The 13,733-nt window shown below is 38.3% G+C and overlaps 1 long non-coding RNA gene, 3 other non-coding genes and 1 pseudogene across 4 annotated transcripts; all 5 read left to right on the top strand.

Annotated features, from left to right (window-relative positions):
- Positions 1-1,793: 1,793 nt before the first annotated feature.
- On the top strand, positions 1,794-7,186 carry LOC106967355 (uncharacterized). The gene is made up of 3 exons (XR_008297787.1): positions 1,794-1,862; positions 2,997-3,137; positions 6,207-7,186. It is a non-coding gene; the product is annotated as an uncharacterized LOC106967355 (long non-coding RNA).
- Positions 3,191-3,370, top strand: LOC113600039 (small nucleolar RNA SNORA81). The gene has a single exon (XR_003421018.1). It is a non-coding gene; the product is annotated as a small nucleolar RNA SNORA81 (small nucleolar RNA).
- LOC113600023 (small nucleolar RNA SNORA63) lies at positions 3,717-3,846 on the top strand. The gene has a single exon (XR_003421002.1). It is a non-coding gene; the product is annotated as a small nucleolar RNA SNORA63 (small nucleolar RNA).
- Positions 4,065-4,199, top strand: LOC113600028 (small nucleolar RNA SNORA4). Its single transcript, XR_003421007.1, has one exon. It is a non-coding gene; the product is annotated as a small nucleolar RNA SNORA4 (small nucleolar RNA).
- On the top strand, positions 4,647-6,200 carry LOC128310976 (translation machinery-associated protein 7-like; annotated as a pseudogene).
- Positions 7,187-13,733: the final 6,547 nt, after the last annotated feature.

Here is a 13,733-nt window from a genome sequence, read left to right as displayed (position 1 = left end):
AGAGAAAGCACAGAAGTGATGTTGTGTTCATCTCAGTGCATTCGGAGGCCGGGCAAGCTTTACTCTCAAGCAGGTGTTGCCCTGGAGGTGGCTCCATCCCACAGAAGGACTGTGAGATCAGTGTAGTCAGTCCTCAGGGTTGTCCTTACCAAAGAGACCAGCACTAGTTTATTTACATCTACACCATCAGTCATTGGTTAATGGCTGTCCCCCAGGGGAACATAAATTTTCAGATACTTCAGGTTTTACAAAAGTGAAGAATAGCTTAAGATTTGGTGTAAAGTGGTCCATTCAGAACCTTTTTTTTTCTATTATTGTCCACATGCAAGCATATAGTTTTTGTCTCAAAATTTTTTTTTAAAGTTTATTCATCTTTGAGAGATAAAGAGAGAGCATGCGCTGGGAAGGGGCAGAGAGAGGGAAACGCAGAATCCGAAGCAGGCTCCAGGCTCTGAGCTGTCAGCACAGAGCCTGGTGTGGGGCTTGAACTGACAAACTGCAAGACCATGACCTGAGCCAAAGTCAGACACTCAACCGACTGCGCCACCCAGGCATCCCAGAGTTCTTGTTTCAAATTAAACAGGAACTAGGTTTGCAGAGATGGTTTGCAGGGCTATATCTCCCCAGCCTGAGAAACTAAAGCTGTCTTTGTTTCAGGGTAGACAGAATCCATGCCCTTTGTGTTATTGTTGTTAAGTCTAAATGCAATTTTGCAACATGAAAACTGCAATGATCAGTAATTAGTTGGGAATCTTTGTAGTTTGTGATAAATCTGTTGCATGCTATCTGTTTTTCAAAGCTCACTGCAGGCACCTGGGTGGCTCATTTGGTTAAGTGTCGGACTCTTGATTCTGGCTCAGGTCTTGATCTCATGGTTCGTGAGATCCAGCCCACATCCAGCTGTGAGCTGACAGCATAGAGCCTGTTTGGGATTCTCTCTCTCTCTCTCTCTCTCTCTCTCTCTCTCTCTCTCTATGTCCCTCGCCCCCACCTTTCTCTCAAGATAAATACACGCTTAAAAAAAAATTCACTGTTACTAGCTATGAAATAAAGCTTTTCTTAACCAAGCTGTAGGCTTTATTAAGATCAAGGCTATATGGCATAACTTCCCATTGGAAAGGTTTATTTTTAAAGTAACTGATAATCAGTGACTACATAACAGAACAATTTGCCTTGGAGCTATAAAGAACTTGTTTCACTACTTACATATCCTGCACATAGAAGAATAATGTACGAAATGTTTGTTTGGATTCTTTAATTATCTAACTGGTATCTCTAGGAAGCTGAGGATCTCAAGTTTGTAAAGGCACAAAAATATAATCAAAAATGAGATGCTGTGGGGCCCCTGGGTGGCTCAGCCGGTTGAGCATCAGACTTCCACTCAGGGCATGATCTCACAGTTCATGAGTTCAAGCCCCACATTGGGCTGGCTGCTGTCAGCTTGACAGCTCAGAGCCCACTTTGGATCCTCTGCCCCCCTCTCTTTCTGCCCCTCCCCACTTCCACTCTCTCTCAAAAAATAAATAAAACATTTTTAAAAAATAAAAATAAAAATGAGATGCTGAAAGGGATTTTATCATGAAGCAGTTTGATTATTCTGCATTGTAAGCTTAGAAGTGATTCTGTGTTGTGCTGCATAAAAGCTGTTTGCAGACCAGAATCTTAAGATTCTAAATATGAGCAGTTCAGCATTTAGCCATGTGCTTCAGAAATGGTTTGGTGGAGCCTGTATTTCTACAACATAATAATTTAAGCTTTAACTTTTAGATCCAAATGGTAATTCTGGCATTTGAATACAGTTGAAGCAGCACATACTGGTGTTTCAGGGAGAGCGTCTGATATGTTAAATAGAATCTATCTTTGTAAGTATCACCATATTTTACTTAGGGCATATTTAAACTGGTGATATTGAGGTACAGGAGGGAAAATAATTCGCCTCATTGTTTAAGCCAAATGCATGAATTCCTAGACATGATACTAGAACTTTCCTTTGATAAACTTTATATTTTAGATCCATTTTAGGTTTACAGAAAAATTGAGAAGATAGTTTAGAAAGTTCCTATATACTTTGTAAGGAGTTTCCCATATCTTACATTAGTGTGGTATTTGTTAAAATTAATGAACCAACCTTGATACATTATTGTGAACTGAAGTCCAGAATTTACTCTGATTTCTTTAGTTTTTACCTAATGTCCTTTTTTTTTTTGGTTCCAGTATCCCACCCATTTAATTTATATTTAATTTTCATGTCTCCTTAAGCTCCTCTTGGCTGTGACAGTTTCTAAAATTTTCCCTGTTTTTGATGACCTTAACAGCTTTTAGGAGTCAGATATCAGTCAGCTATTTAGTAGGATGTCCTTATATTGGAATTTGATGTCTTTCTCAAGATTAGACTGGGGTTATGGGTTTTGGGGGAGGAAGACCACAGAAGTAAAGTGCCATTTTCATCTCATTAAATTAAGGATTATTACTGTTGAGTTGACCTTGGTCCCCTGGCTGAGGTGGTGTTTGTTAGGTTTCTCCAATAAAGTTACTCCTCATTGGTTTCTCCAATAAAGTTACACTCCCCTTCCGTAATGTAGTCTTTGGAAGGAAGTCCCCATGCACAACCCACATTTAAGTAAGATTTGTTTTTTTAGCTTTCCAAAATGGGTCAAGATGCTTGTTTTGGATGAAGCAGATAAAAATGTGGAGTCAAGGGATTAAAGGTCAAATCCATGAGATTTACCAGAAATTAAATATAAGCATTAAGGTGGGCACGTGATTTGTCTATAGCTAGCAGGTTGGGTTAATTGTTACAGTATAGCTGTGAAGTGCTATATTGTCCTTTCCCCCTGCTGAAAGCAATTGTTTCCTACAATCTCTGTCTAGCTCAATTCTATAGTAAGACAGGGACGCTTGGTCTCAAACATTTCTCTATGTATTATTACGAAAACTGTTATATCTACTTAATTGATGTGTCAACATAATTAGTTATCTCTCTCTTTTCTTTTAAGGTTGGGTTGTTTTCTGCCTTAATGTCAATCGATATGTTGGAAGTTATCAAAAAGTTCATGAGAAATCCATTTCAACTTCTAATGAAGAAGGAAGAATTGACCCTTGAAAGGACCAGTATTTTATAATATTTTTGAAAGAGGGTAATGTTTTTCTAGTTGATATACATAAAAATTATGGCCAGAATTTTTTTTTTACCTTCTTGCTTAAGCTCTGTACTAAAATTACAGAAAGTAGTAACCGTGTTTTAGTATTTATAAATAAAGCAGCAGAGTAAACAAAAGAAGAGAAACAACTATACCAGATAATAGAAAAACTGAGCTGAATCTCTTTCTTAAGTCCAGGATACTTTGTTCTAAAATTTGGTACAATAATATCTGTATTTAAGTAGAATTAATAGAATGAACTTCTAACTTGCCCCTTGCAATGGCAGGGATGAGAGTAAGAAATCAAATGGCTTTTTCTTCTGACTCTATTAACATTTTCCTCTCTGCAATACCAGGGGTGGGGGGGGGGGGGGGTTGGAATTACATGCTCCTTGTGGCATACAAGAGACCAACCAGTACACAGGCTGTACTTTTTCAGAACACAAGACAGAGGGTAGACTGGCTTCTGAGAAAATGCATGCCAGGAAGTTCAGTTTCTGATATGGTAAGAGTAGTTCTTCCCTAGTATTGCCAGTTAAGACACAGTTAATATCTAATTACTTCCTTAATAAACTGATGCAGGATGTAGTTACAATGTAGCTGTAAAGTGCTGCCTTGTCTTTACCCCTGCTCAAAATAAAACTGTTACCTTTCTAGCCCTGTCTGCCCTGGTGCTTAGCAGCCAGGGATGCGTGGTCTCAGACATGTCTACCAAGTTAAACACTGACTTGAGGAATGACTCTTGAGAATTCAGTCTTATTAATATTTTGCAGGTGGTGACAGTGAAAGAAAGAAAGAAAGAAAGAAAGAAAGAAAGAAAGAAAGAAAGAGGCATTATCAGGAAGGAATTCAGGTATGGGACAAACCACGTTTTGATTACTGCCAACTTACTGGTATTTCAGTTCCTCATTTAATTATAGTTATCTGCCAAACGTTGGTTTTGAGGGGAAGATTTTTAGCAGTCTTTGTCAGCTCAAGCTATGTGGGGAAATAAAGCCCACACTCCACAGTGAGCTGTATGATTTCTATGCGGTTCATTACCGTTTTGTGGCCTGGAAGAGTGTGCAGCAGCTGCTGTTTGAATCAGAACTTGAACGTATACTACCATGATCTCAGGCTCATGATTTTTATGTACAATGGTATCTATGGTTATAAACTATGTACCGCCCACCACTTGTGGAAACTGTATTCTCAACTGAATATTTGTCATCTTCATTGAGTATTTGCCTTTATTCTGGTGAAATAAATTTATGTGTTGTTGTTCAAGTGTGATTCTGTTAGCCAGACAACCTTTAAAATCAGGTATATGAATGAGGAAAACAATCTTATCATCTAGTAACATGGTAAGATGTATTTAAATTCTACTTGGAGAGATTCATGGTTGATCAGAACATAGTAGAAAAACAAATGTGAAATGTAGCCCAGACTTTGGATTTTGTACAATTGATATTCAAAGGAAAAATCAACAATGCTGTTAGATCCGGCTGCCTTAGCTTACACGTGAGTCCTTTTTTTTAGTCGTGTTATTCATATCTTGTGCTTTCTTGGGGATTCCTCTATAATTGGGATTTTGTTAGCATTTTCTGGTATCAATTTACATTGACACTGGCTTAGGTATAGTGGTTTTATTACTAAATAAATTATGTCTTGCTACTAATGTAAAAATAACTTTAAAAAGATATAGAGGCACCATGTCCAGCTGCAAAGGGGGCAGGAAGAAGCCCCTGAAGCAGCCCAAGAAATAGGCCGAGGAGGTGGTCAACAGAAGGCGTTCAAGCAGGAGCCAAAAGAGGAGCAGAAGAAACTCTAGGAGCTAAAAGGCCAAGACCAGGCCGCAGGGAAAGGCCCCCTGGTCACAGGCAGAATTAAGAAATCTGGCAAAAAGTAAACTGTTCCTTGTGCCTGAGGCAATGGTAATCCTTAATTCCATTCCTGTTTAAACATCTGGATTCCCTGTCATAACCCTGTTGCTACCGATAGCTAGAATGGAGTGTCTTAGATCCTGTTGTACATTTAAGAATAAACTTTTGTTTTAAAAAATCAATCATTAAAATAAAAAAGAAAGACAAAATGTAGTAGTCAACAAGAATAGATGATGAGATGGTGCTCAGAGATGGCACTGGCCTAATTTAGGACATGGTTTCACGAGTGAAACAACATGTAGTTTGGACAAAGAGCGAGTCAGTATTTCCATATTTGTTTTTTTCTTGTTCCGGTTATTTGATATTTTAAATTGCTCCAGCCACGGCATTTTTGATTGGCTATATTATCTGTTTTGGTATAGAGCCATGGTGGTACATATATCTCAGCCATCTGTGTTATGGTGTCTTAGGTGAACTGAGCAGAAAGCAGTGATAAGTATGGGTTATCATGACAGATCTTTGGAAGTTCCTTCCACACACACGCTATAAAAAGTTTTTAAGTCCTAGACCAAGTCTGTCCAATAGAACTTTTACAGCAAGGAAAATATTCTATATCTGTGCTGCCCAACACAGAAGTGACAGGCCACCACGTAGCTACTGAGGTGTGGTTCATGCAACCGGTTAACTATATTTTCTATTTTTATTTAATTTTAATTCCAATATCCACATGTAGCTACTGGCTATTGTATTAGACTGCACAGTCCTAAACAATAGCTAACATTCCAGAGTTTATAGTTGCACTTTATAGTTCCAAAAGTGTGTCAAGACGAATTACGTAATTGTTCTTTTTGTTTAGTCTGTGGTGTTTACATCTGTCCCAGGCCAACAACTGCTCTTGGCTAGCCCTCTTGGGTATGGGCTTTAATTCCACTACCACAAACACAATACTGTCATCTGCTTTATAAATAATAATGCTTAAGATGCCTGATAGAATCTGATTTTGCAGCCAAAGGAATCCTTTCCACTAACTACAAAAGAAATCCTTTTTCTCTCTAGATATTGTAATTGGCATCTAGTTAGAATCACTCTATATATAATCTTGGGAAATAAACAGCCACTGATGGTTAACAAGTAGCTCATATTGTTAGTAGTTCATATTGTACTTGATAAGCAATATTCTGATTAATAATTTTTGTTTGTTCAGAATTGGCAGTGGAGGCTGATTTGGGAGGAAAGCTGTGGCCATAAACATTGAAGAAGACAAGTGGATTCTTTGTGACATTCAGACTTTCTACAGTAGCACAGTGGAGGAAATGCCAATGAATGTGACTGACCTTATTTAATTCCTGGGATGAGATAGTTTTGAATGGAGCACTCGCTATTGTGGAATTAACATCCACTGTGCTTCTTTCTTTGGGAATATTTGAAGCTCGTCTCAATGCTCATAATGGATCAAAAATACAGATTTTGATGGTAACACTACTCTTACTCGTGAGCCCATATGAGGATGGTCATTGGTTTTATCTGCTTCAGAATTAGAATATTGGAGTTGGATATGACAGATGGGGTTGTAACAATTATTCTTAGAAATGTATTTCCTAGTTCTGTAAAAATGGTTATATTGAATGTGCTCCATCATTTAATACTATATTGTGGACTGGACAATATGTGCTGTATAAAAGCAGCCAATTGAGGTGCCTAGGTGGCCCACTTGGTTGGGCGTCCAACTTCGGCTCAGGTCATGACCTCACAGTTTGTGAGTTCAGGCCCCACATTGGGCTCTGTGCTGATGGCCATTTGTGTTACGAGTTACGTGTGCCATCAGCACAGAGCCTGGAGCCCACTTCGAGTTCTGTGTCTCTCCTTCTTTCTCTGCCTCTCCCCTGCCCATGCTCACACTGTGTCTCTCTCTCAAAAATAAATAAACTTTAAAAAAAGAAAAGAAAAGAAAAGCAGCCTATTATGGGGTGCCTGGCTGGCTCAGTCAGTGGAGCATGTGACTCTTGATCTTGAGATTGTAAATTTAAGCCCCAGGTTGAATGTAGAGACTACTTAGAAATAAAATCTCTTTTTTAAAAAAGCATCCATTTATATTACTAGTTTATCTGTTTTTATTGCGTTAGTCATTAGACTGAATAAAACAAACTCGAAAATGTTTTTTTTTAAATAAAGTATTTGATTTCATTTTGTATGGCATTGTGTTTTTACTTTGTAATGTTACGGCATCAGGCTGGAATGCTGGCGGGAAAACCAAGCGGCACTTGGAGACCTTGGTGGATTGGGAGATTTATTTAACACTGACGGGCTCAGAGGAGACTGTTTTTCCAAAGATCTGAGCCCTGAATGTGAGTGAGAAGGGTAATTTATAGTTTTCAGCCTCCATATTTGGGGGGGGGGGGGTTGGTTTTCGGGCACTCAGCAAACAAAGAAAGAAGAACCCGGAGGAGGGGTCTCTAAGCTAGAGACCAGAGTTTGTTTTAGTCCAATCAGCCATCTTTGGTGTACTTTATCCACTTCTCCAACAGTAAAACATTTTACTAGTCATAAGCATGAACTGGAGCCTTTTACTAATAAGCACCAGCAACAATCATATCCTAGGGTTAAATCCCAGAAAATTTGCCATATTGTATATTGAATATTCAATAAATTATAATAACAAATATTTTTTCTTTAAAGTTGTTTGGTCCTTATTCCTTAAAGAATTATGCTTTTTGCCATAATTGCCTATTTTCCAAGATAAGATAAAACAGCACACTACAATAAATATTTTATTCTAGTTACAGAATTATAAACAAAGGATACAATCACTGTATCCTTGCTTTTCATTAAAAGTTTTAATAGTTCCAAGCTAGCTGCTGTTTGGCCATAGCACAAAGACTAGTCACTTGGTCAACTGCAGATGTTCAACAGCAACATCGGCTAAGCACCCTCTGCTTCTTTGACAAAAAAGAAGTATTAGAATGCAAGGTTTCTCCTCATGTGGCAAAAATTTCCTGGTATATGCAAAGTAGCTATTTAACAGCAACGCTTTCTATGTTAATAAGCTAATTAATCAGTAAAGCTCTTTTTCCATAACGATAACATGGAGTCACAGGCCCTATTAGGGAAGGATTGAAACCGAGTATGATCCTGGTCTTTTCTTACAAATTACTTCTTGAGCAATCTTTACGTTGAACACAGCTCATAATTTATCAAAAGAACCACTGATAGGCAGTGAATATTCCACCAGTTGTTTTGACTGGTATCACACAGAAAAGAATACAGTGGTGAATTTCTAGATGGAAACAGCCCCCATCCTTCCTCAGTCCTAGTATTGATGCAAGTTTGCTGCTTTCACAAAACTGCTGCTGTGGCAAATAAGGCAAAGGCTAAAATCCTTGGAAGTTATCAGAGCAATTAAAAGTCATCACTGCCTTCAGTAAGTCAATGTGCAAAAGGAAATCCTAAATAATGAGATGGAAGGGATGATATTTACTCTGATGTTCATTCCCTGCCAAGACTAGAAGGCAGGTGGGAAGAACTGCATAAAGGTGAGATCAAAACAAACATAACTTGTATTTGGAAGAGGTATAACCACCAAACTTACTAGAAGGCCTTCATTTCCCTGTCTAATGTGGACTGTATTCAGGATCATGCTGGTCTGTTACTTCCATCCAAGGACACCTTTGATTACTTTCTTGAACTCATTAGAACAAGGCACTGCCCCTTCTTCCACATTTCTTCCATTCCAGGACCTCACTTCCACTCTTCCTCCTCTGCACAAGGCCCTCTGCTTCCTCTCCACACCCTTTTTGGCTTCCTATATATCCTTCCAAGCATCAGACCAACTGCTCCCTGATGTTTTCAATCTGATGACTCTGGCACTTCCACATGTTCAAAACCCAACTTTTCATTTTGCCCCAGGGCTACTTTTCCCATTACCTTGAACTTCCTCCTCTTATCTAGACTTTGGCAACAGTCGCCAAACTTGTTTCCCCACCCTTGGTCTTGCTTTGTCCGATCCACTTATCACTCAACCCCCAAGATGATCTCATAAAACATGTAAGTTATTCAGTGGATTTCCTTTTCCTCAGGATAAAGTCTAAAGTACAAGGCTTCCCTGCTTTTGGTGTTGCATCTAAAACATCATCACCAAACCTAGGGTCATCTAGATTTTCTTCTATGTTATCTTCTAGGAGTTTTATACTTTTGTATTTTACATTTAGGTCTGTGATTCATTTTGAGTTCATTCTACTGAAGGATTTAAGGTCTGTATGTAGATTCATTTATTTCCATGTGATGTCCGGTTATTCCAGCACATTTGTTGAAGACACTATCTTTTCTCCATTGTATTGTCTTTGTTCCTTTGCTAAAGATCAGATCAGTACAGTTGATTATACTTATGTGGGTCTACTTCTAGGCTCTTGTAAGAGAAACTCTATTTTTCTCCTCTGCTCTCAAAACTCTACTCTTCACAACACTTCTGACACTGCTGGTCATCAAATGTTGGGGCTTTTCCCACACAAACAGTTCTGCAAAACCAACTGGTGTCCTAAAATTTAACTCAATTCTGACGCCATCTAACCTAGAGATAAGTTTAGATGCCAAAGGTTAAGTGTTCGATGCCATGAGAATAACCCTTTAACCAAACATTTCAGATGCCAAATATAAGTCCTTGTTATTTATGCTTCTGACCAACTGGCTATAAACTGGAGGTTCCCATGACCCCCTTCTTGGGTTTGATTAATACACTAGAGTGGCTCACAGAACTCAAGAAAATTTACCAATTTAAAAGGATAGAGCTAGGGGCACCTGGGTAGCTCAGTTAGGCATCTGACTTCAGCTCAGGTCATGATCTCATGGTTCGTGAATTCAAGCCCACATAGGGCTCTGTGCTGACAGCTCAGAGCCTGGAGCCTGCTTCAGATTGTTTCCCTCTCTCTCTGCTCTCTCCCCACTCATACTCTGTCTTCTGTCTCTTTCTCGAAAATAAATAAACATTTAAAAAATTAAAAAAAAAAAAAAAGGATAGAGCTCAGAAATAGCCAGATGGAAGAGATGCATAGAGCAAGGTATGAGGGAAGGAACATTTTCCTATCACATCCACGTGTTCACCAACCCAGAAGCTCTTTGAACGCTGTCCTTTGGGATTTTTATGGAGGCTTTGTTATATAGGCATGATTGATTAAATCCGTGGTCATTGGTGACCCATTCAACCTCTAGTCAGAGGGTGGGGCTTAAAGTTCTAACCCTGTAACCACAGGGTTGGTTCCTCTGGCAACCAGCCTCCCTCTTTAGGGGCTTTCTAAAAGTCATCTCATTAATATAAACGCTGGTGTGGTTGAAAGGGACTTATTAAGAAAAACAAAAGACACTTTCTTCACCTTTATCCTTTGGAGTTATTTCGGGTACTGGGAATAAAACTAAATATCGTAATGAAAGATGTTCCTATAGTTATTATATAGGAAATTACAAGGGTTTTAGGAGCTATGTGCCAGGAACAGTGGAAGACAAATATATATTTCCTATTATAAATCACAATATCACAGCTCTCTATTCTGTTCCATTGATCTATTCATCTATTCTTTTACCAATACAACACTATCTTGATTAATGTAGATGTATTGTATGTATTAAAGTCAGGTGGTATCAGTCCTCCAACTCTGTCTCCTCCTTCAATATTGTGTTGGCCATTCTGGATCTTTTGCCTCTCTATATAAACTTTCAAAACAGTTTTTTAAATATCCACAAAAATAATATGCTGAGGTTTTTATTGGGATTGCATTATATTTACAGGTCAAGTTGGGAAGAATTAACATCTTTTACAATATGGAGTCTTCCTATCCATGAACATGGAATATCTCTCTGTTTATATTTTTCTTTGATTTCTTTGATCAAAGTTCTGAAGTTTTCCTCATATAGATCTTGTACATAGTCTCTTAAATTTATACCTAAGTATTTCATTTTGGGGGTATTAATGTAAACGGTAGTGTGTTTTCAATTTCAAATTCCACTTATTCACTACTGGAATATATGAAAGAAATTGATTTTTGTGCATTAATCTTCCATTCCTGCAACCCTGCTATAATTGCTTATTGGTTTCAAGGCTTTTTTGTTGATTCTTTCAGATTTTCTACATATATGATTAAGTCATTTGTGAATAGAAAACGGTTTATATCTTCCTTCCCAATCTGTATACATTTCATTTTTTCTTTTCTTACTGGATTAGCTAGGAATTTCATTATGATTTTGAAAAGAAGTGGTGAGATTTTTTTTTAAGTGTTCTACAATCCTATGAATAGGTCTTAGTGTTTTAGTGAGACTGTGTCCCTCAGCTGTGAACTTCACATATGCTTCTCAGTTCTTCCCTCCACCCACAACTCCTACCCTTTGATGTGATAGTATAGCTAGAGTGAGCTGGAGTTGAGTACTTTCCTTCCCCCAGGTCAGTTAGTCTCTGAGTAGATATATTTTCCTGAGAGAAGCCTTGTTAAAAAGAACAGAATGCTCTGGCTTATTTCAAAAAGGTGACTTTTCTCCTCTTCTGCTGGAAACATAAGGAGATTTTCCCTCAGTGTTCACTGTGAGAACCTGGTCAAGATCCTAGAAGTAGGGGCACCTGGGTGGCTCAATCGATTAAGTGGCCAACTTCAGCTCAGGTCATGATCTCACCAGTTCAAGCCCTGCTTCAGACTCTCTGCTGCTAGCTTGGAGCCTGGAGCCTGCTTCAGATTCTGTGTCTCCCTCTCTCTCTGCCCCTCCCCCACTCATGCTGTGTCTCCCTCAAAGATAAATAAACATTAAAAATTAAAAAAAAAAATCCTGGAAGTAAAATATACAAAAGTATGGAGCCATCAATGATTGGGTCCTTCTTCGGTTTAAAAGTAAAATTTTTTAATTAAGACTTTTTTTAAGAGCATTTTTAGATTCAAAGTAAAATTGAGGGGAAGGTGGAGATTTCCCATATACCCTTTACCTCCTCCATTATCACCATTCCCAACTAGAGTATTACAATTGATGAAACTATACCCCTTGAAGTTTTTAACTCTCAGAGTTGTCCACACTGAGTTCCCACGAATTCATCAATTACAGTTGAAGTTTCCCTACTCTGGAACTTGTTCCCATGGCGAACTATGCTTGCGGGCTTCTGGTCAGGTAAGTTGTGATTCCCTGTATTCACATGGGGGTCTCTCCAATTTGAGGGCAGCTGTTTGCCCTGTGACCTCACTTCTCCCATGGATAAGAAGAGTTGCTGATTTTTCAATTTGGTCAGCCTTTTACTTCTTGTTAGGATGGAGTGGCAACTTCCAGTTTCTTACATGCTGGGCCAGAAACCAGAAGAAAAGGTTTTCAGACTTGTAGGAATTAGGTCTTAGCTCTTCAATAGAATTCACTTTGTATCTACAGACTTGTTTTTGTAAACCAGCTGTTTGTCAATCAAGTCTTTTGTTTCTATTAATATATGACCAGCAACAGTGATAGCCGTCTTGTGGGTACATGTCTGAAGAGGCTATCTCCTTCTATTTCTATAAGGCAAAAATTTCATTAGTAGCACATTTTGAGAAAACTGAAAAATGATCAAAACTTGCATTAAATATCACAATAAGCCAATGACACCCCTTTTAATGGTGTTTGTATACATGGTGTGCAGGATATTTGGGAGGTAGCATCTTTTCATTTTCTCTACCAAGAAGTTTATAGACAGAATGGAATTTGCCAAAATTATATGTACAATATCTGCCAAATATGTTCATAAATAAGCAAAATCTAGTTTGTATTTGGACAAGATATCAACGTTCTTTTTATTTATGCAGCATTGTTAAAATATCCACATAAGTCAAGAAGACCATTTGAAACTCCATTGTTCAAATCAGAATAACTAGGAAGTAGGGGGAACATTTTTGTTGTTGTTGCTGTGAGTTGACATACTCTTTGATTTAGTATAAAAAGCATCTGTAGTAAGACCTGACAAAATTGGTTCCACATTGTAAGGGGCCAAGATATCTGTTATCAAATTTCCCCTTTTGCTCACCCACAAAACATTTTAGTTGGCACCTCTGAATCAGGAATTGTAATTTTATGTAGTTTCATAAAGCAATCAAAGGTGTGATAATGCATGTGTTCATGTATTCAATCCAAGCTAATATAGCAGCCACTATTTTCAAAATATAGTTTTTGGCAGATGATAAAATTTTGGATTGATTTAGAGGGACTTGGCTATCTAATCCAAGTTGTGAGATTTAGCCTCCATATATGACTTCACATCCCCTTCCTCACCATACTTGTCTTAGTTCAGCAACTATAACAAAATACCACAGACTGGGTAGCTTATAAACAACAAACATTTATTGCTCACAGTTCTGGAACTTGGAAGTCTCAAACCAGGGTGCCAGAATGGTTGGGTGAAGGCCCTATTCCTAGTTGAAGACTTCTCATATCCTCACATGGTGGAAGAGGCAAAAAAAACTCTCTCGAGCCTCTTCTATAAGGACACTAACCTCATTCATGAATACTCACCTTCATGACCTGATCACCTCCCAAAGGCCCAACATACCAGTCCCATCCTACTGGGCATTAAGATTTCATCAACACATGAATTTGGAATTTGGCTGGGGCTGGGGGGTGGAGGGAGCACAAACATTCAAGCTATAGCAATGTCCAATCCCAAATTCTTTTCTATCTTTGGGCAGAATGTACTCTTTTGATTATTAAGTTTCTTATTCTTAGTTTTTATTTTAATTCCACTTAGTTA

Source organism: Acinonyx jubatus, chromosome C2, assembly GCF_027475565.1.
Source record: "Acinonyx jubatus isolate Ajub_Pintada_27869175 chromosome C2, VMU_Ajub_asm_v1.0, whole genome shotgun sequence".
Classification (NCBI taxonomy): domain Eukaryota; kingdom Metazoa; phylum Chordata; class Mammalia; order Carnivora; family Felidae; genus Acinonyx; species Acinonyx jubatus.
This window is presented reverse-complemented; position numbering and strand designations above follow the sequence as displayed.